This window comes from Schistocerca gregaria, chromosome 10 (assembly GCF_023897955.1).
Source record: "Schistocerca gregaria isolate iqSchGreg1 chromosome 10, iqSchGreg1.2, whole genome shotgun sequence".
NCBI classification, from domain to species: Eukaryota; Metazoa; Arthropoda; class Insecta; order Orthoptera; family Acrididae; genus Schistocerca; species Schistocerca gregaria.
Genome location: NC_064929.1, coordinates 39,866,578 through 39,893,363, shown reverse-complemented (window position 1 = coordinate 39,893,363; position 26,786 = coordinate 39,866,578). Strand labels below are relative to the sequence as shown.

The following is a 26,786-nucleotide window of genomic DNA, read 5'->3' as shown; positions in this document are numbered from 1 at the left end:
ACGTATAACGTCGAAAATAGAATTCGGACACCGCTCTGAGTAAGACCAACGTGTTGTCCACCCTCTAGACTTCAATGAGGTTAAGCCGCGATACCTAAGACAGATCTGCACTCGATGACACCTCGATAACAGCCGGTCCCCACACTTACATCTTGCTCTCCTTACGTCAGTATACATCATATCAGTCTGTGACGCTGGCTTTGCAACATCTTGCGTGCCTTTAGGTTCGCCGCGACCAACACTTACCATGCACTGACCACAAAAAATAGAGGCGCCGCGGCTTGAACCCTGGAGCTTTCACATGCCAAGCGAACGCTCTACCAACTGAGCTACGCCCCATGCACGAGCAAACTGCGCTATTCCCCATTCTTTGCGACTCAGATGCGCACGGACACGATGGTTGGTTGGTTTGTAGCGGTGAAGGGAGCAGAGTACAAAGGCGCGGACCCGTTCATATACACAAAAGTTCCAAGTAGTTTCGATGCTCTGGTATTACAAATGCAAATTCCGTCTGTTTTTAACGTCTTAAATTGAAAGAGCCGTCACAAATTGCTCCGTTTTCACTCCTTGTCGACAATCATACAGCACCTGAGGTAACAAACACATCTCGAGCCCCATTGTGCACTCCATTATTCATGCCAACTCAGTGCCTCGCTCTTTACTACTGTGTACCAATCTTGTCGTCCAACTGCAAAACACTGGGCCACAACAAGTTTCCGCGTCTCCATTGCACTGCGCATACTACGAAACGCTCCCCAAACTTATCACTCACACTCGCAGCCCACTTTTCCGACTTTCCACGACGCTCACGCTAGTGACAGCATTATTTATAGTTCGACGTCGCGCCAAAGAGAATGAGCACATTTCGCCTACGGCTTAGGCCGCCCTCCTAGTGTGGCTGCTCGGTGTCTGCAGGCAGTGAGGGTCTGCAAGCTTCCTGTGTTCGCACCTATGTCACCTGTGCTTGCTTGTCAGAGACAGACTATCGCAAAACATACAACTCACTCCATGAATTGATTGCTACGGCATCTGTTATCAGCAGTCACAACTAGCAACACCAGTAGCAGCTGACTGCACGCAAAGAATAGGAATGTGCAGTGGGATTTACTTTAACTCAGCGCAAGGCAGATCTTTCCGACATAGGCTTGAGAATCTTACGGGAACACTTGCAGTGTTTCTAAATTAAGTGTAGGCGTGGGAGGAGGGTGCTTCCTGCGCACTAATAACAGCACGCTTGTCAATTGTGGATGCTAATCATTCGCTTGTATCTTCCTAGACACATCTGCTGGTGGTGAATTATTCCACTTGCATGGCAAGGTGCGCATGTAGGTGTGTTAAAAATTCTGGAGGCACTGGGTATTGATCCCAGTACCTCACGCATACTAAGCGAGCGCTCTACCATCTGAGCTACGCCCGCCTCCCCCAAAGACTAATGGTGCTACATACAGCCATATAGACGATACAGACCCTTGCACTCCCATTATTCAGCAGACAAACACTACTCTCTATGTATCCGTTAGGGTGTCTTTCAGGTTTCGTTAATTCTGTATCGAATCGTAGTTGGCCACAATGAAAGTTGCGCGTATAACGTCGAAAATAGAATTCGGACACCGCTCTGAGTAAGACCAACGTGTTGTCCACCCTCTAGACTTCAATGAGGTTAAGCCAGAATACCTAAGACAGATCTGCACTCGATGACACCTCGATAACAGCCGGTCCCCACACTTACATCTTGCTCTCCTTACGTCAGTATACATCATATCAGTCTGTGACGGTGGCTTTGCAACATCTTGCGTGCCTTTAGGTTCGCCGCGACCAACTCTTACCATGCACTGACCACAAAAAATAGAGACGCCGCGGCTTGAACCCTGGACCTTTCACATGCCAAGCGAACGCTCTACCAACTGAGCTACGCCCCATCCACGAGCAAACTGCGCTATTCCCCATTGTTTGCGACTCAGATGCGCACGGACACGATGGTTGGTTGGTTTGTAGCGGTGAAGGGAGCAGAGTACAAAGGCGCGGACCCGTTCATGTACACAAAAGTTCCAAGTAGTTTCGATGCTCTGGTATTACAAATGCAAATTCCGTCTGTTTTTGACGTCTTAAATTGAAAGAGCCGTCACAAATTGCTCCGTTTTCACTCCTTGTCGACAATCATACAGCACCTGAGGTAAAAACACATCTCGAGCCTCATTGTGCACTCCATTATTCATGCCAACTCAGTGTCTCGCTCTTTACTACTGTGTACCAATCTTGTCGTCCAACTGCAAAACACTGGGCCACAACAAGTTTCCGCGTCTCCATTGCACTGCGCATACTACGAAACGCTCCCCAAACTTATCACTCACACTCGCAGCCCACTTTTCCGACTTTCCACGACGCTCACGCAACGCTCACGCTAGTGACAGCATTATTTATAGTTCGACGTCGCGCCAAAGAGAATGAGCACATTTCGCCTACGGCTTAGGCCGCCCTCCTAGTGTGGCTGCTCGGTGTCTGCAGGCAGTGAGGGTCTGCAAGCTTCCTGTGTTCGCACCTATGTCACCTGTGCTTGCTTGTCAGAGACAGACTATCGCAAAACATACAACTCACTCCATGAATTGATTGCTACGGCATCTGTTATCAGCAGTCACAACTAGCAACACCAGTAGCAGCTGACTGCACGCAAAGAATAGGAATGTGCAGTGGGATTTACTTTAACTCAGCGCAAGGCAGATCTTTCCGACATAGGCTTGAGAATCTTACGGGAACACTTGTAGTGTTTCTAAATTAAGTGTAGGCGTGGGAGGAGGGTGCTTCCTGCGCCCTAATAACAGCACGCTTGTCAATTGTGGATGCTAATCATTCGCTTGTATCTTCCTAGACACATCTGCTGGTGGTGAATTATTCCACTTGCATGGCAAGGTGCGCATGTAGGTGTGTTAAAAATTCTGGAGGCACTGGGTATTGATCCCAGTACCTCACGCATACTAAGCGAGCGCTCTACCATCTGAGCTACGCCCGCCCCTCCCCCTCCCCCCCAAAGACTAATGGTGCTACATACAGCCATATAGACGATACAGACCCTTGCACTCCCATTATTCAGCAGACAAACACTACTCTCTATGTATCCGTTAGGGTGTCTTTCAGGTTTCGTTAATTCTGTATCGAATCGTAGTTGGCCACAATGAAAGTGGCACGTATAACGTCGAAAATAGAATTCGGACACCGCTCTGAGTAAGACCAACGTGTTGTCCACCCTCTAGACTTCAATGAGGTTAAGCCAGAATACCTAAGACAGATCTGCACTCGATGACACCTCGATAACAGCCGGTCCCCACACTTACATCTTGCTCTCCTTACGTCAGTATACGTCATATCAGTCTGTGACGCTGGCTTTGCAACATCTTGCGTGCCTTTAGGTTCGCCGCGACCAACTCTTACCATGCACTGACCACAAAAAATAGAGACACCGTGGCTTGAACCCTGGACCTTTCACGTGCCAAGCGAACGCTCTACCAACTGAGCTACGCCCCATCCACGAGCAAACTGCGCTATTCCCCATTCTTTGCGACTCAGATGCGCACGGACACGATGGTTGGTTGGTTTGTAGCGGTGAAGGGAGCAGAGTACAAAGGCGCGGACCCGTTCATATACACAAAAGTTCCAAGTAGTTTCGATGCTCTGGTATAACAAATGCAAATTCCGTCTGTTTTTAACGTCTTAAATTGAAAGAGCCGTCACAAATTGCTCCGTTTTCACTCCTTGTCGACAATCATACAGCACCTGAGGTAACAAACACATCTCGAGCCCCATTGTGCACTCCATTATTCATGCCAACTCAGTGCCTCGCTCTTTACTACTGTGTACCAACCTTGTCGTCCAACTGCAAAACACTGGGCCACAACAAGTTTCCGCGTCTCCATTCCACTGCGCATACTACGAAACGCTCCCCAAACTTGGCACTCACTCACTCACGCAGCCGGCTTTTCCGACTTTCCACGACGCTCACGCTAGTGACAGCATTATTTATAGTTCGACGTCGCGCCAAAGCGAATGAGTACATTTCGCCTACGGCTTAGGCCGCCCTCCTAGTGTGGTTGCTCGGTGTCTGCAGGCAGCGAGGGTCTGCAAGCTTCCTGTGTTCGCACCTATGTCACCTGTGCTTGCTTGTCAGAGACAGACTATCGCAAAACATACAACTCACTCCATGAATTGATTGCTACGGCATCTGTTATCAGCAGTCACAACTAGCAACACCAGTAGCAGCTGACTGCACGCAAAGAATAGGAATGTGCAGTGGGATTTACTTTAACTCAGCGCATGGCAGATCTTTCCGACATAGGCTTGAGAATCTTACGGGAACACTTGTACTGTTTCTAAATTAAGTGTAGGCGTGGGAGGAGGGTGCTTCCTGCGCACTAATAACAGCACGCTTGTCAATTGTGGATGCTAATCATTCGCTTGTATCTTCCTAGACACATCTGCTGGTGGTGAATTATTCCACTTGCATGGCATGTAGGTGTGTTAAAAATTCTGGAGGCACTGGGTATTGATCCCAGTACCTCACGCATACTAAGCGAGCGCTCTACCATCTGAGCTACGCCCGCCCCCCCCCAAAGACTAATGGTGCTACATACAGCCATATAGACGATACAGACCCTTGCACTCCCATTATTCAGCAGACAAACACTACTCTCTATGTATCCGTTAGGGTGTCTTTCAGGTTTCGTTAATTCTGTATCGAATCGTAGTTGGCCACAATGAAAGTGGCACGTATAACGTCGAAAATAGAATTCGGACACCGCTCTGAGTAAGACCAACGTGTTGTCCACCCTCTAGACTTCAATGAAGTTAAGCCAGAATACCTAAGACAGATCTGCACTCGATGACACCTCGATAACAGCCGGTCCCCACACTTACATCTTGCTCTCCTTACGTCAGTATACATCATATCAGTCTGTGACGGTGGCTTTGCAACATCTTGCGTGCCTTTAGGTTCGCCGCGACCAACTCTTACCATGCACTGACCACAAAAAGTAGAGGCGCCGCCGCTTGAACCCTGGACCTTTCACATGCCAAGCGAACGCTCTACCAACTGAGCTACGCCCCATCCACGAGCAAACTGCGCTATTCCCCATTCTTTGCGACTCAGATGCGCACGGACACGATGGTTGGTTGGTTTGTAGCGGTGAAGGGAGCAGAGTACAAAGGCGCGGACCCGTTCATGTACACAAAAGTTCCAAGTAGTTTCGATGCTCTGGTATTACAAATGCAAATTCCGTCTGTTTTTGACGTCTTAAATTGAAAGAGCCGTCACAAATTGCTCCGTTTTCACTCCTTGTCGACAATCATACAGCACCTGAGGTAAAAACACATCTGGAGCCTCATTGTGCACTCCATTATTCATGCCAACTCAGTCCCTCGCTCTTTACTACTGTGTACCAATCTTGTCGTCCAACTGCAATACACTGGGCCACAACAAGTTTCCGCGTCTCCATTGCACTGCGCATACTACGAAACGCTCCCAAAACTTATCACTCACACTCGCAGCCCACTTTTCCGACTTTCCACGACGCTCGCGAAACGCTCACGCTAGTGACAGCATTATTTATAGTTCGACGTCGCGCCAAAGAGAATGAGCACATTTCGCCTACGGCTTAGGCCGCCCTCCTAGTGTGGCTGCTCGGTGTCTGCAGGCAGTGAGGGTCTGCAAGCTTCCTGTGTTCGCACCTATGTCACCTGTGCTTGCTTGTCAGAGACAGACTATCGCAAAACATACAACTCACTCCATGAATTGATTGCTACGGCATCTGTTATCAGCAGTCACAACTAGCAACACCAGTAGCAGCTGACTGCACGCAAAGAATAGGAATGTGCAGTGGGATTTACGTGAACCCGGCGCAAGGCAGATCTTTCCGACATAGGCTTGAGAATCTTACGGGAACACTTGTACTGTTTCTAAATTAAGTGTAGGCGTGGGAGAAGGGTGCTTCCTGCGCACTAATAACAGCACGCTTGTCAATTGTGGATGTTAATCATTCGCTTGTATCTTCCTAGACACATCTGCTGGTGGTGAATTATTCCACTTGCATGGCAAGGTGCGCATGTAGGTGTGTTAAAAATTCTGGAGGCACTGGGTATTGATCCCAGTACCTCTCGCATACTAAGCGAGCGCTCTACCATCTGAGCTACGCCCGCCTCCCCAAAAACTAATGGTGCTACATACAGCCATATAGACGACTCAGACCCTTGCACTCCCATTATTCAGCAGACAAACACTACTCTCTGTGTATCCGTTAGGGTGTCTTTCAGGTTTCGTGCATTCTGTATCGAATCGTATTTGGCCATAATGAAAGTGGCACGTATAACGTCGAAAATAGAATTCGGACACCGTTCTGAGTAAGACCAACGTGTTGTCCACCCTCTAGACTTCAATGAGGTTAAGCCGCGATACCTAAGACAGATCTGCACTCGATGACACCTCGATAACAGCCGGTCCACACACTTACATCTTGCTCTCCTTACGTCAGTATACATCGTATCAGTCTGTGACTCTGGCTTTGCAACATCTTGCGTGCCTTTGGGTTCGCCGCGACCAACACTTACCATGCACTGACCACAAAAAATAGAGGCGCGCTGCTTGAACCCTGGACCTTTCACAGGCCAAGCGAACGCTCTACCAACTGAGCTACGCCCCATGCACGAGCAAACTGCGCTATTCCCCATTCTTTGCGACTCAGATGCGCACGGACACGATGGTTGGTTGGTTTGTAGCGGTGAAGGGAGCAGAGTACAAAGGCGCGGACCCGTTCATATACACAAAAGTTCCAAGTAGTTTCGATGCTCTGGTATTACAAATGCAAAGTCCGTCTGTTTTTAACGTCTTAAATCGAAAGAGCCGTCACAAATTGCTCCGTTTTCACTCCTTGTCGACAATCATACAGCACCTGAGGTAACAAACACATCTCGAGCCCCATTGTGCACTCCATTATTCATGCCAACTCAGTGCCTCGCTCTTTACTACTGTGTACCAACCTTGTCGTCCAACTGCAAAACACTGGGCCACAACAAGTTTCCGCGTCTCCATTGCACTGCGCATACTACGAAACGCTCCCCAAACTTGGCACTCACACTCGCAGCCGACTTTTCCGACTTTCCACGACGCTCACGCAACGCTCACGCTAGTGACAGCATTATTTATAGTTCGACGTCGCGCCAAAGCGAATGGACACATTTCGCCTACGGCTTAGGCCGCCCTCCTAGTGTGGCTGCTCGGTGTCTGCAGGCAGTGAGGGTCTGCAAGCTTCCTGTGTTCGCACCTATGTCACCTGTGCTTGCTTGTCAGAGACAGACTATCGCAAAACATGCAACTCACTCCATGAATTGATTGCTACGGCATCTGTTATCAGCAGTCACAACTAGCAACACCAGTAGCAGCTGACTGCACGCAAAGAATAGGAATGTGCAGTGGGATTTACTTTAACTCAGCGCAAGGCAGATCTTTCCGACATAGGCTTGAGAATCTTACGGGAACACTTGTACTGTTTCTAAATTAAGTGTAGGCGTGGGAGGAGGGTGCTTCCTGCGCACTAATAACAGCACGCTTGTCAATTGTGGATGCTAATCATTCGCTTGTATCTTCCTAGACACATCTGCTGGTGGTGAATTATTCCACTTGCATGGCAAGGTGAGCATGTAGGTGTGTTAAAAATTCTGGAGGCACTGGGTATTGATCCCAGTACCTCACGCATACTAAGCGAGCGCTCTACCATCTGAGCTACGCCCGCCTCCCCCAAAGACTAATGGTGCTACATACAGCCATATAGACGATACAGACCCTTGCACTCCCATTATTCAGCAGACAAACACTACTCTCTATGTATCCGTTAGGGTGTCTTTCAGGTTTCGTTAATTCTGTATCGAATCGTAGTTGGCCACAATGAAAGTGGCACGTATAACGTCGAAAATAGAATTCGGACACCGCTCTGAGTAAGACCAACGTGTTGTCCACCCTCTAGACTTCAATGAGGTTAAGCCAGAATACCTAAGACAGATCTGCACTCGATGACACCTCGATAACAGCCGGTCCCCACACTTACATCTTGCTCTCCTTACGTCAGTACACATCATATCAGTCTGTGACGGTGGCTTTGCAACATCTTGCGTGCCTTTAGGTTCGCCGCGACCAACTCTTACCATGCACTGACCACAAAAAATAGAGGCGCCGCGGCTTGAACCCTGGCCCTTTCACATGCCAAGCGAACGCTCTACCAACTGAGCTACGCCCCATCCACGAGCAAACTGCGCTATTCCCCATTCTTTGCGACTCAGATGCGCACGGACACGATGGTTGGTTGGTTTGTAGCGGTGAAGGGAGCAGAGTACAAAGGCGCGGACCCGTTCATGTACACAAAAGTTCCAAGTAGTTTCGATGCTCTGGTATTACAAATGAAAATTCCGTCTGTTTTTGACGTCTTAAATTGAAAGAGCCGTCACAAATTGCTCCGTTTTCACTCCTTGTCGACAATCATACAGCACCTGAGGTAAAAACACATCTGGAGCCTCATTGTGCACTCCATTATTCATGCCAACTCAGTGCCTCGCTCTTTACTACTGTGTACCAATCTTGTCGTCCAACTGCAAAACACTGGGCCACAACAAGTTTCCGCGTCTCCATTGCACTGCGCATACTACGAAACGCTCCCCAAACTTGGCACTCACTCACTCACGCAGCCGGCTTTTCCGACTTTCCACGACGCCCACGCTAGTGACAGCATTATTTATAGTTCGACGTCGCGCCAAAGCGAATGAGCACATTTCGCCTACGGCTTAGGCCGCCCTCCTAGTGTGGCTGCTCGGTGTCTGCAGGCAGCGAGGGTCTGCAAGCTTCCTGTGTTCGCACCTATGTCACCTGTGCTTGCTTGTCAGAGACAGACTATCGCAAAACATACAACTCACTCCATGAATTGATTGCTACGACATCTGTTATCAGCAGTCACAACTAGCAACACTAGTAGCAGCTGACTGCACACAAAGAATAGGAATGTGCAGTGGGATTTACTTTAACTCAGCGCAAGGCAGATCTTTCCGACATAGGCTTGAGAATCTTACGGGAACACTTGTACTGTTTCTAAATTAAGTGTAGGCGTGGGAGGAGGGTGCTTCCTGCGCACTAATAACAGCACGCTTGTCAATTGTGGATGCTAATCATTCGCTTGTATCTTCCTAGACACATCTGCTGGTGGTGAATTATTCCACTTGCATGGCAAGGTGAGCATGTAGGTGTGTTAAAAATTCTGGAGGCACTGGGTATTGATCCCAGTAACTCTCGCATACTAAGCGAGCGCTCTACCATCTGAGCTACGCCCGCCACCCGGAAAGACTAATGGTGCTACATACAGCCATATAGACGACACAGACCCTTGCAGTCCCATTATTCAGCACACAAACACTACTCTCTATGTATCCGTTAGGGTGTCTTTCAGGTTTCGTGCATTCTGTATCGAATCGTAGTTGGCCACAATGAAAGTGGCACGTATAACGTCGAAAATAGAATTCGGACACTGCTCTGAGTAAGACTAACGTGTTGTCCACCCTCTAGACTTCAATGAGGTTAAGCCGCGATACCTAAGACAGATCTGCACTCGATGACACCTCGATAACAGCCGGTCCCCACACTTACATCTTGCTCTCCTTACGTCAGTATACATCATATCAGTCTGTGACGCTGGCTTTGCAATATCTTGCGTGCCTTTAGGTTCGCCGCGACCAACACTTACCATGCACTGACCACAAAAAATAGAGGCGCCGAGCCTTGAACCCTGGACCTTTCACATGCCAAGCGAACGCTCTACCAACTGAGCTTCGCCCCATGCACGAGCAAACTGCGCTATTCCCCATTCTTTGCGACTCAGATGCGCACGGACACGATGCTTGGTTGGTTTGTAGCGGTGAAGGGAGCAGAGTACAAAGGCGCGGACCCATTCATATACACAAAAGTTCCAAGTAGTTTCGATGCTCTGGTATTACAAATGCAAATTCCGTCTGTTTTTAACGTCTTAAATTGAAAGAGCCGTCACAAATTGCTCCGATTTCACTCCTTGTCGACAATCATACAGCACCTGAGGTAACAAACACATCTCGAGCCCCATTGTGCACTCCATTATTCATGCCAACTCCGTGCCTCGCTCTTTACTACTGTGTACCAATCTTGTCGTCCAACTGCAAAACACTGGGCCACAACAAGTTTCCGCGTCTCCATTGCACTGCGCATACTACGAAACGCTCCCCAAACTTGGCACTCACTCACTCACACAGCCGGCTTTTCCGACTTTCCACGACGCTCACGCTAGTGACAGCATTATTTATAGTTCGACGTCGCGCCAAAGCGAATGAGTACATTTCGCCTTCGGCTTAGGCCGCCCTCCTAGTGTGGCTGCTCGGTGTCTGCAGGCAGCGAGGGTCTGCAAGCTTCCTGTGTTCGCACCTATGTCACCTGTGCTTGCTTGTCAGAGACAGACTATCGCAAAACATACAACTCACTCCATGAATTGATTGCTACGGCATCTGTTATCAGCAGTCACAACTAGCAACACCAGTAGCAGCTGACTGCACGCAAAGAATAGGAATGTGCAGTGGGATTTACGTGAACTCAGCGCAAGGCAGATCTTTCCGACATAGGCTTGAGAATGTTACGGGAACACTTGTACTGTTTCTAAATTAAGTGTAGGCGTGGGAGGAGGGTGCTTCCTGCGCACTAATAACAGCACGCTTGTCAATTGTGGATGCTAATCATTCGCTTGTATCTTCTTAGACACATCTGCTTGTTGTGAATTATTCCACTTGCATGGCAAGGTGCGCATGTAGGTGTGTTAAAAATTTTGGAGGCACTGGGTTTTGAACCCAGTACCTCTCGCATACAAAGCGAGCGCTCTACCATCTGAGCTACGCCCGCCCCCTCCCCCCCCAAAAGACTAATGGTGCTACATACAGCCATATAGACGACACAGACCCTTGCACTCCCATTATTCAGCAGACAAACACTACTCTCTATGTATCCGTTAGGGTGTCTTTCAGGTTTCGTGCATTCTGTATCGAATCGTAGTTGGCCACAATGAAAGTGGCACGTATAACGTCGAAAATAGAATTCGGACACCGCTCTGAGTAAGACCAACGTGTTGTCCACCCTCTAGACTTCAATGAGGTTAAGCCGCGATACCTAAGACAGATCTGCACTCGATGACACCTCGATAACAGCCGGTACCCACACTTACATCTTGCTCTCCTTACGTCAGTATACATCATATCAGTCTGTGACGCTGGCTTTGCAACATCTTGCGTGCCTTTAGGTTCGCCGCGACCAACACTTACGATGCACTCACCACAAAAAATGGAGGCGCCGCGGTTTGAAACCTGGACCTTTCACATGCCAAGCGAACGCTCTACCAACTGAGCTACGCCCCATGCACGAGCAAACTGCGCTATTCTCCATTCTTTGCGACTCAGATGCGCACGGACACGATGGTTGGTTGGTTTGTAGCGGTGAAGGGAGCAGAGTACAAAGGCGCGGACCCGTTCATATACACAAAAGTTCCAAGTAGTTTCGATGCTCTGGTATTACAAATGCAAATTCCGTCTGTTTTTAACGTCTTAAATTGAAAGAGCCGTCACAAATTGCTCCGTTTTCACTCCTTGTCGACAATCATACAGCACCTGAGGTAACAAACACATCTCGAGCCCCATTGTGCACTCCATTATTCATGCCAACTCAGTGCCTCGCTCTTTACTACTGTGTACCAATCTTGTCGTCCAACTGCAAAACACTGGGCCACAACAAGTTTCCGCGTCTCCATTGCACTGCGCATACTACGAAACGCTCCCCAAACTTGGCACTCACACTCGCAGCCGACTTTTCCGACTTTCCACGACGCTCACGCAACGCTCACGCTAGTGACAGCATTATTTATAGTTCGACGTCGCGCCAAAGCGAATGGACACATTTCGCCTACGGCTTAGGCCGCCCTCCTAGTGTGGCTGCTCGGTGTCTGCAGGCAGTGAGGGTCTGCAAGCTTCCTGTGTTCGCACCTATGTCACCTGTGCTTGCTTGTCAGAGACAGACTATCGCAAAACATACAACTCACTCCATGAATTGATTGCTACGGCATCTGTTATCAGCAGTCACATCTAGCAACACCAGTAGCAGCTGACTGCACGCAAAGAATAGGAATGTGCAGTGGGATTTACTTTAACTCAGCGCAAGGCAGATCTTTCCGACATAGGCTTGAGAATCTTACGGGAACACTTGTACTGTTTCTAAATTAAGTGTAGGCGTGGGAGGAGGGTGCTTCCTGCTCACTAATAACAGCACGCTTGTCAATTGTGGATGCTAATCATTCGCTTGTATCTTCCTAGACACATCTGCTGGTGGTGAATTATTCCACTTGCATGGCAAGGTGCGCATGTAGGTGTGTTAAAAATTCTGGAGGCACTGGGTATTGATCCCAGTACCTCACGCATACTAAGCGAGCGCTCTACCATCTGAGCTACGCCCGCCTCCCCCAAAGACTAATGGTGCTACATACAGCCATATAGACGATACAGACCCTTGCACTCCCATTATTCAGCAGACAAACACTACTCTCTATGTATCCGTTAGGGTGTCTTTCAGGTTTCGTTAATTCTGTATCGAATCGTAGTTGGCCACAATGAAAGTGGCACGTATAACGTCGAAAATAGAATTCGGACACCGCTCTGAGTAAGACCAACGTGTTGTCCACCCTCTAGACTTCAATGAGGTTAAGCCAGAATACCTAAGACAGATCTGCACTCGATGACACCTCGATAACAGCCGGTCCCCACACTTACATCTTGCTCTCCTTACGTCAGTATACATCATATCAGTCTGTGACGGTGGCTTTGCAACATCTTGCGTGCCTTTAGGTTCGCCGCGACCAACTCTTACCATGCACTGACCACAAAAAATAGAGGCGCCGCGGCTTGAACCCTGGCCCTTTCACATGCCAAGCGAACGCTCTACCAACTGAGCTACGCCCCATCCACGAGCAAACTGCGCTATTCCCCATTCTTTGCGACTCAGATGCGCACGGACACGATGGTTGGTTGGTTTGTAGCGGTGAAGGGAGCAGAGTACAAAGGCGCGGACCCGTTCATGTACACAAAAGTTCCAAGTAGTTTCGATGCTCTGGTATTACAAATGAAAATTCCGTCTGTTTTTGACGTCTTAAATTGAAAGAGCCGTCACAAATTGCTCCGTTTTCACTCCTTGTCGACAATCATACAGCACCTGAGGTAAAAACACATCTGGAGCCTCATTGTGCACTCCATTATTCATGCCAACTCAGTGCCTCGCTCTTTACTACTGTGTACCAATCTTGTCGTCCAACTGCAAAACACTGGGCCACAACAAGTTTCCGCGTCTCCATTGCACTGCGCATACTACGAAACGCTCCCCAAACTTGGCACTCACTCACTCACGCAGCCGGCTTTTCCGACTTTCCACGACGCCCACGCTAGTGACAGCATTATTTATAGTTCGACGTCGCGCCAAAGCGAATGAGCACATTTCGCCTACGGCTTAGGCCGCCCTCCTAGTGTGGCTGCTCGGTGTCTGCAGGCAGCGAGGGTCTGCAAGCTTCCTGTGTTCGCACCTATGTCACCTGTGCTTGCTTGTCAGAGACAGACTATCGCAAAACATACAACTCACTCCATGAATTGATTGCTACGACATCTGTTATCAGCAGTCACAACTAGCAACACTAGTAGCAGCTGACTGCACGCAAAGAATAGGAATGTGCAGTGGGATTTACTTTAACTCAGCGCAAGGCAGATCTTTCCGACATAGGCTTGAGAATCTTACGGGAACACTTGTACTGTTTCTAAATTAAGTGTAGGCGTGGGAGGAGGGTGCTTCCTGCGCACTAATAACAGCACGCTTGTCAATTGTGGATGCTAATCATTCGCTTGTATCTTCCTAGACACATCTGCTGGTGGTGAATTATTCCACTTGCATGGCAAGGTGAGCATGTAGGTGTGTTAAAAATTCTGGAGGCACTGGGTATTGATCCCAGTAACTCTCGCATACTAAGCGAGCGCTCTACCATCTGAGCTACGCCCGCCACCCCGAAAGACTAATGGTGCTACATACAGCCATATAGACGACACAGACCCTTGCAGTCCCATTATTCAGCACACAAACACTACTCTCTATGTATCCGTTAGGGTGTCTTTCAGGTTTCGTGCATTCTGTATCGAATCGTAGTTGGCCACAATGAAAGTGGCACGTATAACGTCGAAAATAGAATTCGGACACCGCTCTGAGTAAGACTAACGTGTTGTCCACCCTCTAGACTTCAATGAGGTTAAGCCGCGATACCTAAGACAGATCTGCACTCGATGACACCTCGATAACAGCCGGTCCCCACACTTACATCTTGCTCTCCTTACGTCAGTATACATCATATCAGTCTGTGACGCTGGCTTTGCAATATCTTGCGTGCCTTTAGGTTCGCCGCGACCAACACTTACCATGCACTGACCACAAAAAATAGAGGCGCCGAGCCTTGAACCCTGGACCTTTCACATGCCAAGCGAACGCTCTACCAACTGAACTACGCCCCATGCACGAGCAAACTGCGCTATTCCCCATTCTTTGCGACTCAGATGCGCACGGACACGATGCTTGGTTGGTTTGTAGCGGTGAAGGGAGCAGAGTACAAAGGCGCGGACCCGTTCATATACACAAAAGTTCCAAGTAGTTTCGATGCTCTGGTATTACAAATGCAAATTCCGTCTGTTTTTAACGTCTTAAATTGAAAGAGCCGTCACAAATTGCTCCGATTTCACTCCTTGTTGACAATCATACAGCACCTGAGGTAACAAACACATCTCTAGCCCCATTGTGCACTCCATTATTCATGCCAACTCAGTGCCTCGCTCTTTACTACTGTGTACCAATCTTGTCGTCCAACTGCAAAACACTGGGCCACAACAAGTTTCCGCGTCTCCATTGCATTGCGCATACTACGAAACGCTCCCCAAACTTGGCACTCACCCTCGCAGCCGACTTTTCCGACTTTCCACGACGCTCACGCTAGTGACAGCATTATTTATAGTTCGACGTCGCGCCAAAGCGAATGAGCACATTTCGCCTACGGCTTAGGCCGCCCACCTAGTGTGGCTGCTCGGTGTCTGCAGGCAGCGAGGGTCTGCAAGCTTCCTGTGTTCGCACCTATGTCACCTGTGCTTGCTTGTCAGAGACAGACTATCGCAAAACATACAACTCACTCCATGAATTGATTGCTACGGCATCTGTTATCAGCAGTCACAACTAGCAACACCAGTAGCAGCTGACTGCACGCAAAGATTAGGAATGTGCAGTGGGATTTACGTGAACTCGGCGCAAGGCAGATCTTTCCAACATAGGCTTGAGAATCTTACGGGAACACTTGTACTGTTTCTAAATTAAGTGTAGGCGTGGGAGAAGGGTGCTTCCTGCGCACTAATAACAGCACGCTTGTCAATTGTGGATGCTAATCATTCGTATGTATCTTCCTAGACACATCTGCTGGTGGTGAATTATTCCACTTGCATGGCAAGGTGCGCATGTAGGTGTGTTAAAAATTCTGGAGGCACTGGGTATTGATCCCAGTACCTCTCGCATACTAAGCGAGCGCTCTACCATCTGAGCTACGCCCGCCTCCCCAAAAACTAATGGTGCTACATACAGCCATATAGACGACACAGACCCTTGCACTCCCATTATTCAGCAGACAAACACTACTCTCTGTGTATCCGTTAGGGTGTCTTTCAGGTTTCGTGCATTCTGTATGGAATCGTATTTGGCCACAATGAAAGTGGCACGTATAACGTCGAAAATAGAATTCGGACACCGCTCTGAGTAAGACCAACGTGTTGTCCACCCTCTAGACTTCAATGAGGTTAAGCCGCGATACCTAAGACAGATCTGCACTCGATGACACCTCGATAACAGCCGGTCCACACACTTACATCTTGCTCTCCTTACGTCAGTATACATCATATCAGTCTGTGACTCTGGCTTTGCAACATCTTGCGTGCCTTTGGGTTCGCCGCGACCAACACTTACCATGCACTGACCACGAAAAATAGAGGCGCGCTGCTTGAACCATGGACCTTTCACATGCCAAGCGAACGCTCTACCAACTGAGCTACGCCCCATGCACGAGCAAACTGCGCTATTCCCCATTCTTTGCGACTCAGATGCGCACGGACACGATGGTTGGTTGGTTTGTAGCGGTGAAGGGAGCAGAGTACAAAGGCGCGGACCCGTTCATATACACAAAAGTTCCAAGTAGTTTCGATGCTCTGGTATTACAAATGCAAATTCCGTCTGTTTTTAACGTCTTAAATCGAAAGAGCCGTCACAAATTGCTCCGTTTTCACTCCTTGTCGACAATCATACAGCACCTGAGGTAACAAACACATCTCGAGCCCCATTGTGCACTCCATTATTCATGCCAACTCAGTGCCTCGCTCTTTACTACTGTGTACCAATCTTGTCGTCCAACTGCAAAACACTGGGCCACAACAAGTTTCCGCGTCTCCATTGCACTGCGCATACTACGAAACGCTCCCCAAACTTGGCACTCACTCACTCACACAGCCGGCTTTTCCGACTTTCCACGACGCTCACGCTAGTGACAGCATTATTTATAGTTCGACGTCGCGCCAAAGCGAATGAGTACATTTCGCCTTCGGCTTAGGCCGCCCTCCTAGTGTGGCTGCTCGGTGTCTGCAGGCAGCGAGGGTCTGCAAGCTTCCTGTGTTCGCACCTATGTCACCTGTGCTTGCTTGTCAGAGACAGACTATCGCAAAACATACAAGTCACTCCATGAATTGATTGCCACGGCATCTGTTATCAGCAGTCACAACTAGCAACACCAGTAGCAGCTGACTGCACGCAAAGAATAGGAATGTGCAGTGGGATTTACGTGAACTCAGCGCAAGGCTGATCTTTCCGACATAGGCTTGAGAATCTTACGGGAACACTTGTACTGTTTCTAAATTAAGTGTAGGCGTGGGAGGAGGGTGCTTCCTGCGCACTAATAACAGCACGCTTGTCAATTGTGGATGCTAATCATTCGCTTGTATCTTCTTAGACACATCTGCTTGTTGTGAATTATTCCACTTGCATGGCAAGGTGCGCATGTAGGTGTGTTAAAAATTTTGGAGGCACTGGGTTTTGAACCCAGTACCTCTCGCATACTAAGCGAGCGCTCTACCATCTGAGCTACGCCCACCCCCCCAAAAAGCCTAATGGTGCTACATACAGCCATATAGACGACACAGACCCTTGCACTCCCATTATTCAGCAGACAAACACTACTCTCTATGTATCCGTTAGGGTGTCTTTCAGGTTTCGTGCATTCTGTATCGAATCGTAGTTGGCCACAATGAAAGTGGCACGTATAACGTCGAAAATAGAATTCGGACACCGCTCTGAGTAAGACCAACGTGTTGTCCACCCTCTAGACTTCAATGAGGTTAAGCCGCGATACCTAAGACAGATCTGCACTCGATGACACCTCGATAACAGCCGGTCCCCACACTTACATCTTGCTCTCCTTATGTCAGTATACATCGTATCAGTCTGTGACGTTGGCTTGGCAGCATCTTGCGTTCCTTTAGGTACGCCGCGACCAACACTTACCATGCATTGACCACAAAAAATAGAGGCGCGCGGCTTGAACCCTGGACCTTTCACAGGCCAAGCGAACGCTCTACCAACTGAGCTACGCCCCATGCACGAGCAAACTGCGCTATTCCCCATTCTTTGCGACTCAGATGCGCACGGACACGATGGTTGGTTGGTTTGTAGCGGTGAAGGGAGCAGAGTACAAATGCGCGGACCCGTTCATATACACAAAAGTTCCAAGTAGTTTCGATGCTCTGGTATTACAAATGCAAATTCCGTCTGTTTTTAACGTCTTAAATTGAAAGAGCCGTCACAAATTGCTCCGTTTTCACTCCTTGTCGACAATCATACAGCACCTGAGGTAACAAACACATCTCGAGCCCCATTGTGCACTCCATTATTCATGCCAACTCAGTGCCTCGCTCTTTACTACTGTGTACTAATCTTGTCGTCCAACTGCAAAACACTGGGCCACAACAAGTTTCCGCATCTCCATTGCACTGCGCATACTACGAAACGCTTCCCAAACTTGGCACTCACCCTCGCAGCCGACTTTTCCGACTTTCCACAACGCTCACGCAACGCTCACGCTAGTGACAGCATTATTTATAGTTCGACGTGGCGCCAAAGCGAATGAGCACATTTCGCCTACGGCTTAGGCCGCCCTCCTAGTGTGGCTGCTCGGTGTCTGCAGGCAGTGAGGGTCTGCAAGCTTCCTGTGTTCGCACCTATGTCACCTGTGCTTGCTTGTCAGAGACACACTATCGCAAAACATACAACTCACTCCATGAATTGATTGCTAAAGGCATCTGTTATCAGCAGTCACAACTAGCAACATCAGTAGCAGCTTACTGCACGCAAAGAATAGGAATGTGCAGTGGGATTTACGTGCACTCGGCGCAAGGCAGATCTTTCCGACATAGGCTTGAGAATCTTATGGGAACACTTGTACTGTTTCTAAATTAAGTGTAGGCGTGGGAGGAGGGTGCTTCCTGCGCACTAATAACTTCACGCTTGTCAATTGTGGATGCTAATCATTCGCTTGTATCTTCCTAGACACATCTGCTGGTTGTGAATTATTCCACTTGCATGGCAAGGTGCGCATGTAGGTGTGTTAAAAATTCTGGAGGCACTGGGTATTGATCCCAGAACCTCTCGCATACTAAGCGAGCGCTCTACCATCTGAGCTACGCCCGCCCCCACAAAGACTAATGGTGCTACATACAGCCATATAGACGACACAGACCCTTGCACTCCCATTATTCAGCAGACAAACACTACTCTCTATGTATCCGTTAGGGTGTCTTTCAGGTTTCGTGCATTCTGTATCGAATCGTAGTTGGCCACAATGAAAGTGGCACGTATAACGTCGAAAATAGAATTCGGACACCGCTCTGAGTAAGACCAACGTGTTGTCCACCCTCTAGACTTCAATGAGGTTAAGCCGCGATACCTAAGACAGATCTGCACTCGATGACACCTCGATAACAGCCGGTCCCCACACTTACATCTTGCTCTCCTTACGTCAGTATACATCATATCAGTCTGTGACGCTGGCTTTGCAACATCTTGCGTGCCTTTAGGTTCGCCGCGACCAACACTTACCATGCACTGAACACAAAAAATAGAGGCGCCGCGGCTTGAACCCTGGACCTTTCACATGCCAAGCGAACGCTCTACCAACTGAGCTACGCCCCATGCACAAGCAAACTGCGCTATTCCCCATTCTTTGCGACTCAGATGCGCACGGACACGATGGTTGGTTGGTTTGTAGCGGTGAAGGGAGCAGAGTACAAAGTCGCGGACCCGTTCATATACACAAAAGTTCCAAGTAGTTTCGATGCTCTGGTATTACAAATGCAAATTCCGTCTGTTTTTAACGTCTTAAATTGAAAGAGCCGTCACAAATTGCTCCGTTTTCACTCCTTGTCGACATTCATACAGCACCTGAGGTAACAAACACATCTCGAGCCCCATTGTGCACTCCATTATTCATGCCAACTCAGTGCCTCGCTCTTTACTACTGTGTACCAATCTTGTCGTCCAACTGCAAAACACTGGGCCACAACAAGTTTCCGCATCTCCATTGCACTGCGCATACTACGAAACGCTCCCCAAACTTGGCACTCACCCTCGCAGCCGACTTTTCCGACTTTCCACGACGCTCACGCTAGTGACAGCATTATTTATAGTTCGACGTCGCGCCAAAGCGAATGAGCACATTTCGCCTACGGCTTAGGCCGCCCTCCTAGTGTGGCTGCTCGGTGTCTGCAGGCAGCGAGGGTCTGCAAGCTTCCTGTGTTCGCACCTATGTCACCTGTGCTTGCTTGTCAGAGACAGACTATCGCAAAACATACAACTCACTCCATGAATTGATTGCTACGGCATCTGCTATCAGCAGTCACAACTAGCAACACCAGTAGCAACTGACTGCACGCAAAGAATAGGAATGTGCAGTGGGATTTACGTGCACTCGGCGCAAGGCAGATCTTTCCGACATAGGCTTGAGAATCTTATGGGAACACTTGTACTGTTTCTAAATTAAGTGTAGGCGTGGGAGGAGGGTGCTTCCTGCGCACTAATAACAGCACGCTTGTCAATTGTGGATGCTAATCATTCGCTTGTATCTTCCTAGACACATCTGCTGGTTGTGAATTATTCCACTTGCATGGCAAGGTGCGCATGTAGGTGTGTTAAAAATTCTGGAGGCACTGGGTATTGATCCCAGAACCTCTCGCATACTAAGCGAGCGCTCTACCATCTGAGCTACGCCCGCCCCCCCAAAGACTAATGGTGCTACATACAGCCATATAGACGACACAGACCCTTGCACTCCCATTATTCAGCAGACAAACACTACTCTCTATGTATCCGTTAGGGTGTCTTTCAGGTTTCGTGCATTCTGTATCGAATCGTAGTTGGCCACAATGAAAGTGGCACGTATAACGTCGAAAATAGAATTCGGACACCGCTCTGAGTAAGACCAACGTGTTGTCCACCCTCTAGACTTCAATGAGGTTAAGCCGCGATACCTAAGACAGATCTGCACTCGATGACACCTCGATAACAGCCGGTCCCCACACTTACATCTTGCTCTCCTTACGTCAGTATACATCGTATCAGTCTGTGACGTTGGCTTTGCAGCATCTTGCGTTCCTTTATGTACGCCGCGACCAACACTTACCATGCATTGACCACAAAAAATAGAGGCGCCGCGGCTTGAACCCTGGACCTTTCACAGGCCAAGCGAACGCTCTACCAACTGAGCTACGCCCCATGCACGAGCAAACTGCGCTATTCCCCATTCTTTGCGACTCAGATGCGCACGGACACGATGGTTGGTTGGTTTGTAGCGGTGAAGGGAGCAGAGTACAAATGCGCGGACCCGTTCATATACACAAAAGTTCCAAGTAGTTTCGATGCTCTGGTATTACAAATGCAAATTCCGTCTGTTTTTAACGTCTTAAATTGAAAGAGCCGTCACAAATTGCTCCGTTTTCACTCCTTGTCGACAATCATACAGCACCTGAGGTAACAAACACATCTCGAGCCCCATTGTGCACTCCATTATTCATGCCAACTCAGTGCCTCGCTCTTTACTACTGTGTACCAATCTTGTCGTCCAACTGCAAAACACTGGGCCACAACAAGTTTCCGCATCTCCATTGCACTGCGCATACTACGAAACGCTTCCCAAACTTGGCACTCACCCTCGCAGCCGACTTTTCCGACTTTCCACAACGCTCACGCAACGCTCACGCTAGTGACAGCATTATTTATAGTTCGACGTGGCGCCAAAGCGAATGAGCACATTTCGCCTACGGCTTAGGCCGCCCTCCTAGTGTGGCTGCTCGGTGTCTGCAGGCAGTGAGGGTCTGCAAGCTTCCTGTGTTCGCACCTATGTCACCTGTGCTTGCTTGTCAGAGACACACTATCGCAAAACATACAACTCACTCCATGAATTGATTGCTAAAGGCATCTGTTATCAGCAGTCACAACTAACAACATCAGTAGCAGCTGACTGCACGCAAAGAATAGGAATGTGCAGTGGGATTTACGTTCACTCGGCGCAAGGCAGATCTTTCCGACATAGGCTTGAGAATCTTACGGGAACACTTGTACTGTTTCTAAATTAAGTGTAGGGGTGGGAGGAGGGTGCTTCCTGCGCACTAATAACAGCACGCTTGTCAATTGTGGATGCTAATCATTCGCTTGTATCTTCCTAGACACATCTGCTGGTTGTGAATTATTCCACTTGCATGGCAAGGTGCGCATGTAGGTGTGTTAAAAATTCTGGAGGCACTGGGTATTGATCCCAGAACCTCTCGCATACTAAGCGAGCGCTCTACCATCTGAGCTACGCCCGCCCTCCCCAAAGACTAATGGTGCTACATACAGCCATATAGACGACACAGACCCTTGCACTCCCATTATTCAGCAGACAAACACTACTCTCTATGTATCCGTTAGGGTGTCTTTCAGGTTTCGTGCATTCTGTATCGAATCGTAGTTGGCCACAATGAAAGTGGCACGTATAACGTCGAAAATAGAATTCGGACACCGCTCTGAGTAAGACCAACGTGTTGTCCACCCTCTAGACTTCAATGAGGTTAAGCCGCGATACCTAAGACAGATCTGCACTCGATGACACCTCGATAACAGCCGGTCCCCACACTTACATCTTGCTCTCCTTACGTCAGTATACATCATATCAGTCTGTGACGCTGGCTTTGCAACATCTTGCGTGCCTTTAGGTTCGCCGCGACCAACACTTACCATGCACTGAACACAAAAAATAGAGGCGCCGCGGCTTGAACCCTGGACCTTTCACATGCCAAGCGAACGCTCTACCAACTGAGCTACGCCCCATGCACGAGCAAACTGCGCTATTCCCCATTCTTTGCGACTCAGATGCGCACGGACACGATGGTTGGTTGGTTTGTAGCGGTGAAGGGAGCAGAGTACAAAGTCGCGGACCCGTTCATATACACAAAAGTTCCAAGTAGTTTCGATGCTCTGGTATTACAAATGCAAATTCCGTCTGTTTTTAACGTCTTAAATTGAAAGAGGCGTCACAAATTGCTCCGTTTTCACTCCTTGTCGACATTCATACAGCACCTGAGGTAACAAACACATCTCGAGCCCCATTGTGCACTCCATTATTCATGCCAACTCAGTGCCTCGCTCTTTACTACTGTGTACCAATCTTGTCGTCCAACTGCAAAACACTGGGCCACAACAAGTTTCCGCATCTCCATTGCACTGCGCATACTACGAAACGCTCCCCAAACTTGGCACTCACCCTCGCAGCCGACTTTTCCGACTTTCCACGACGCTCACGCTAGTGACAGCATTATTTATAGTTCGACGTCGCGCCAAAGCGAATGAGCACATTTCGCCTACGGCTTAGGCCGCCCTCCTAGTGTGGCTGCTCGGTGTCTGCAGGCAGCGAGGGTCTGCAAGCTTCCTGTGTTCCCACCTATGTCACCTGTGCTTGCTTGTCAGAGACACACTATCGCAAAACATACAACTCACTCCATGAATTGATTGCTAAAGGCATCTGTTATCAGCAGTCACAACTAGCAACATCAGTAGCAGCTGACTGCACGCAAAGAATAGGAATGTGCAGTGGGATTTACGTGCACTCGGCGCAAGGCAGATCTTTCCGACATAGGCTTGAGAATCTTATGGGAACACTTGTACTGTTTCTAAATTAAGTGTAGGCGTGGGAGGAGGGTGCTTCCTGCGCACTAATAACAGCACGCTTGTCAATTGTGGATGCTAATCATTCTCTTGTATCTTCCTAGACACATCTGCTGGTTGTGAATTATTCCACTTGCATGGCAAGGTGCGCATGTAGGTGTGTTAAAAATTCTGGAGGCACTGGGTATTGATCCCAGAACCTCTCGCATACTAAGCGAGCGCTATACCATCTGAGCCACGCCCGCCCCCCCGAAGACTAATGGTGCTACATACAGCCATATAGACGACACAGACCCTTGCACTCCCATTATTCAGCAGACAAACACTACTCTCTATGTATCCGTTAGGGTGTCTTTCAGGTTTCGTGCATTCTGTATCGAATCGTAGTTGGCCACAATGAAAGTGGCACGTATAACGTCGAAAATAGAATTCGGACACCGCTCTGAGTAAGACCAACGTGTTGTCCACCCTCTAGACTTCAATGAGGTTAAGCCGCGATACCTAAGACAGATCTGCACTCGATGACACCTCGATAACAGCCGGTCCCCACACTTACATCTTGCTCTCCTTACGTCAGTATACATCATATCAGTCTGTGACGCTGGCTTTGCAACATCTTGCGTGCCTTTAGGTTCGCCGCGACCAACACTTACCATGCACTGAACACAAAAAATAGAGGCGCCGCGGCTTGAACCCTGGACCTTTCACATGCCAAGCGAACGCTCTACCAACTGAGCTACGCCCCATGCACCAGCAAACTGCGCTATTCCCCATTCTTTGCGACTCAGATGCGCACGGACACGATGGTTGGTTGGTTTGTAGCGGTGAAGGGAGCAGAGTACAAAGGCGCGGACCCGTTCATATACACAAAAGTTCCAAGTAGTTTCGATGCTCTGCTATTACAAATGCAAATCCGTCTGTTTTTAACGTCTTAAATTGAAAGAGCCGACACAAATTGCTCCGTTTTCACTCCTTGTCGACAATCATACAGCACCTGAGGTAACAAACACATCTCGGGCCCCATTGTGCACTCCATTATTCATGCCAACTCAGTGCCTCGCTCTTTCCTACTGTGTACCAATCTTGTCGTCCAACTGCAAAACACTGGGCCACAACAAGTTTCCGCATCTCCATTGCACTGCGCATACTACGAAACGCTCCCCAAACTTGGCACTCACCCTCGCAGCCGACTTTTCCGACTTTCCACGACGCTCACGCTAGTGACAGCATTATTTATAGTTCGACGTCGCGCCAAAGCGAATGAGCACATTTCGCCTACGGCTTAGGCCGCCCTCCTAGTGTGGCTGCTCGGTGTCTGCAGGCAGCGAGGGTCTGCAAGCTTCCTGTGTTCGCACCTATGTCACCTGTGCTTGCTTGTCAGAGACAGACTATCGCAAAACATACAACTCACTCCATGAATTGATTGCTACGGCATCTGTTATCAGCAGTCACAACTAGCAACACCAGTAGCAGCTGACTGCACGCAAAGAATAGGAATGTGCAGTGGGATTTACGTGAACTCAGCGCAAGGCAGATCTTTCCGACATAGGCTTGAGAATCTTACGGGAACACTTGTACTGTTTCTAAATTAAGTGTAGGCGTGGGAGGAGGGTGCTTCCTGCGCACTAATAACAGCACGCTTGTCAATTGTGGATGCTAATCATTCGCTTGTATCTTCCTAGACACATCTGTTGGATGTGAATTATTCCACTTGCATGGCAAGGTGCGCATGTAGGTGTGTTAAAAATTCTGGAGGCACTGGGTATTGATCCCAGAACCTCTCGCATACTAAGCGAGCGCTCTACCATCTGAGCTACGCCCGCCCCCCCAAAGACTAATGGTGCTACATACAGCCATATAGACGACACAGACCCTTGCACTCCCATTATTCAGCAGACAAACACTACTCTCTATGTATCCGTTAGGGTGTCTTTCAGGTTTCGTGCATTCTGTATCGAATCGTAGTTGGCCACAATGTAAGTGGCACGTATAACGTCGAAAATAGAATTCGGACACCGCTCTGAGTAAGACCAACGTGTTGTCCACCCTCTAGACTTCAATGAGGTTAAGCCGCGATACCTAAGACAGATCTGCACTCGATGACACCTCGATAACAGCCGGTCCCCACACTTACATCTTGCTCTCCTTACGTCAGTATACATCATATCAGTCTGTGACGCTGGCTTTGCAACATCTTGCGTGCCTTTAGGTTCGCCGCGACCAACACTTACCATGCACTGACCACAAAAAATAGAGGCGCTGCAGCTTGAACCCTGGACCTTTCACATGCCAAGCGAACGCTCTACCAACTGAGCTACGCCCCATGCACGACCAAACTGCGCTATTCCCCATTCTTTGCGACTCAGATGCGCACGGACACGATGGTTGGTTGGTTTGTAGCGGTGAAGGGAGCAGAGTACAAAGGCGCGGACCCGTTCATATACACAAAAGTTCCAAGTAGTTTCGATGCTCTGGTATTACAAATGCAAATTCCGTCTGTTTTTAACGTCTTAAATTGAAAGAGCCGTCAAAAAATGCTCCGTTTTCACTCCTTGTCGACAATCATACAGCACCAGAGGTAACAAACACATCTCGAGCCCCATTGTGCACTCCATTATTCATGCCAACTCAGTGCCTCGCTCTTTACTACCGTGTACCAATCTTGTCGTCCAACTGCAAAACACTCGGCCACAACAAGTTTCCGCGTCTCCATTGCACTGCGCATACTACGAAAGGCTCCCCAAACTTGGCACTCACCATCGCAGCCGCCTTTTCCGACTTCACGCAACGCTCACGCTAGTGACAGCATTATTTATAGTTCGACGTCGCGCCAAAGCGAATGAGCACATTTCGCCTACGGCTTAATCCGCCCTCCTAGTGTGGCTGCTCGGTGTCTGCAGGCACCGAGGGTCTGCAAGCTTCCTGTGTTCGCACCTATGTCACCTGTGGTTGCTTGTCAGAGACAGACTATCGCAAAACATACAACTCACTCCATGAATTGATTGCTACGGCATCTGTTATCAGCAGTCACAACTAGCAACACCAGTAGCAACTGACTGCACGCAAAGAATAGGAATGTGCAGTGGGATTTACGTGAACTCAGCGCAAGGCAGATCTTTCCGACATAGGCTTGAGAATCTTACGGGAACACTTGTACTGTTTCTAAATTAAGTGTAGGCGTGGGAGGAGGGTGCTTCCTGCGCACTAATAACAGCACGCTTGTCAATTGTGGATGCTAATCATTCGCTTGTATCTTCCTAGACACATCTGCTGGTTGTGAATTATTCCACTTGCATGGCAAGGTGCGCATGTAGGTGTGTTAAAAATTCTAGAGGCACTGGGTATTGATCCCAGGACCTCTCGCATACTAAGCGAGCGCTCTACCATCTGAGCTACGCCCGCCCCC

At 48.8% G+C, this 26,786-nt stretch overlaps 6 non-coding genes across 6 annotated transcripts; all 6 read right to left on the bottom strand.

The window, feature by feature from the left end:
• Positions 1 to 10,866: 10,866 nt before the first annotated feature.
• On the bottom strand, positions 10,867 to 10,940 carry Trnat-ugu (transfer RNA threonine (anticodon UGU)). Its single transcript has one exon. It is a non-coding gene; the product is annotated as a tRNA-Thr (tRNA).
• Positions 10,941 to 17,209: 6,269 nt separating this feature from the next.
• Trnat-agu (transfer RNA threonine (anticodon AGU)) lies at positions 17,210 to 17,283 on the bottom strand. Its single transcript has one exon. It is a non-coding gene; the product is annotated as a tRNA-Thr (tRNA).
• A 1,518-nt stretch (positions 17,284 to 18,801) lies between these two features.
• On the bottom strand, positions 18,802 to 18,875 carry Trnat-agu (transfer RNA threonine (anticodon AGU)). Its single transcript has one exon. It is a non-coding gene; the product is annotated as a tRNA-Thr (tRNA).
• A 1,505-nt stretch (positions 18,876 to 20,380) lies between these two features.
• Positions 20,381 to 20,454, bottom strand: Trnat-agu (transfer RNA threonine (anticodon AGU)). Its single transcript has one exon. It is a non-coding gene; the product is annotated as a tRNA-Thr (tRNA).
• A 1,517-nt stretch (positions 20,455 to 21,971) lies between these two features.
• On the bottom strand, positions 21,972 to 22,045 carry Trnat-agu (transfer RNA threonine (anticodon AGU)). The gene has a single exon. It is a non-coding gene; the product is annotated as a tRNA-Thr (tRNA).
• Positions 22,046 to 25,130: 3,085 nt separating this feature from the next.
• Trnat-agu (transfer RNA threonine (anticodon AGU)) lies at positions 25,131 to 25,204 on the bottom strand. Its single transcript has one exon. It is a non-coding gene; the product is annotated as a tRNA-Thr (tRNA).
• Between the last annotated feature and the right edge of the window lie 1,582 nt (positions 25,205 to 26,786).